This window comes from Lucilia sericata, unplaced genomic scaffold, assembly GCF_015586225.1.
Source record: "Lucilia sericata isolate MDLA Ls3-8-SP2 unplaced genomic scaffold, ASM1558622v1 Contig005161F_arrow, whole genome shotgun sequence".
Taxonomy (NCBI): domain Eukaryota; kingdom Metazoa; phylum Arthropoda; class Insecta; order Diptera; family Calliphoridae; genus Lucilia; species Lucilia sericata.
In genome coordinates this window covers 1-2,500 of record NW_023997460.1, presented here as the reverse complement: position 1 = coordinate 2,500, position 2,500 = coordinate 1, and positions in this window count along the sequence as shown.

Here is a 2,500-nt window from a genome sequence, read left to right as displayed (position 1 = left end):
AAAGTGTTAAACATTTATCTCTTTGAAATCAAATGCCCTAAACATTTTCTAAATTAAAGTACATATAACCATTGTTGGTCAAACTAATGGTAAATAGCAATTTATTTATTTTTTATTTATAGAAATATAATAAAAATCTACTTTTTTAATGACTTTTTTCTATGAATTTTTTATGATAGAGGAATTTTGCACTTTTTCTATTTGCTTTTTTTGGTAAATATTTGTCTGTAATGATGGCACGTTTCGTTTGCTAAAACACGTACATTTTTTTGTTTTGTAAATCTCTAAAATGCATCTTTGTTTGGCATTAAAAAAAAAAAAGTAATTGTGTTGTGTAACCACCTACACATAATGTTATATATTTTCATGGAAAGAAAGCCCACTTCAAATAATGTTGGAAAATTGCTAAGATGAACAATTTTGTCAGTCTTCAAGTTTATATAATATAAAGAAAATTCACAATAATTCTTAGGCCCTCAAATTTAGAACTTAAGCTATTATTAGTAGAAACAAATTTTCAGTTTGTATTTATAGATTTCTGGGAAAACACTTCTTCAATATTGTTATAAAATTTTAGCGTTTTTTTTTGCAAGCTAATTTATATGTTTGTTGTTGGTTTTTGTAAAAACAAATCTTTAACTATAATTAAACTTTAATAAATATTAAAATTTATGCCAAAGAAGTTTAAAATTAAAACTTTTTGCAACTCTGTCCAAAAACTATCACCCCTTTTTGTTACGCAGCAGGAGTTGGAAAACTTTTGCGTATCTTTAAAGGTATTTTTTGTTGGTGTTGTTTTAAATATTTACAGCCATCACAAGAAAAGTTAAAAACCACATTGACGATAAGCTATTACTCCCTAGATAACATTCTTTATACTAAGTATACCAAGGCTGGCTATAGAAGCAAAACTAGCAATCCCCATATTTTTACAGGAACTAATTTTGTTTTAAACTTTTATACTACAATATCTTATTTATTTCCATTTGTACAAATGAGTATAATGTTGCTTTTGATTCTATTTTAGGAAAGAAATATAAAATAAAGAAAACTTTTCTTTTGTATACATATAAACTTGAAAAGTTTTAACACTTTAACACTACACAATGAATGTATAAATAAATAATTGACTAATTACAAGGCAAAGCGTTTGAGAAACAACATAAAACCAAAGGAAGCAAAGTAAAAGAAACATTTAAAACCAACAATTAAAATAAACCAAGTCTTAAGGAAACATAAAAGAAGTAAAAAAGCAGGCGATAAATAGTAGTTTACAACAAAGAAAAAATCACGTTAAAATTTCGTTAATTTTATTCAAGTAATTAAATTTAAATTAAAATCCAACCACGTAATAAAACAACAAAAAGCTTTGTTGTTTTCGCAAAACAAGTATAAGTAAATGTATGTAGATGTATACACTATGTCTATATATCTTAAGATCTTTACATGGGGATTACCATAAGAAAAAGGTTTGAATGTTATAAACTTAAAGAAAATACCAAATAAGCCTAAAATGACATACATTTTAGGCAAAAAAAAGAAAATCTTAAAGAAGGTATTTGTAAAATATTTTTGTACACACATACATATACATATTTACACTAACATTCATATCCGCATCCGCACAAAAGCACACTTCTAGCTGACTGAAATAAAATACTTCAATAAAAATAAAATCCTCAGAAATACTTTTGCCTTACAAGAATTTAGTGGATCTAAAACAAAAGATTTAAACAAACAGACAAACGTACGAGTATGGTTTTAGAAGTTGAAGAATATAGAATAGATAAAAAGACAGACAAACAGACACACAGATATATAGATAAATAGATAGATACGTAGATAGATAGATAGATAGATAGAAAGAAAGATAGATAGATAGATAGATAGATAGATAGATAGATAGATAGATAGATAGATAGATAGATAGATAGATAGATAGATAGATAGATAGATAGATAGATAGATAGATAGATAGATAGATAGATAGATAGATAGATAGATAGATAGATAGATAGATAGATAGATAGATAGATAGATAGGATAGATAGATAGATAGATAGGTAGATAGATAGATATATAGATAGATAGATAGATAGATAGATAGATAGATAGAATAGATAGATAGATAGATAGATAGATAGATAGATAGATAGATAGATAGATAGATAGATAGATAGATAGATAGATAGATAGATAGATAGATAGATATATATATAGAGAGATAGATAGATAGATAGATAGATAGATAGATAGATAGATAGATAGATAGATAGATAGATAGATAGATAGATAGATAGATAGATAGATAGATAGATAGATAGATAGATAGATAGATAGATAGATAGATAGATAGATAGATAGATAGATAGATAGATAGAAAGAAAGAAAGATAAAATAATAAATGAAACTCTTGATTTCCTTTTAAAAAGTTAATCTTTCAACAAATACTTGTTCATTGCCAACTTATCCAACTCAGCCTCGTACAAGGAAATATGAT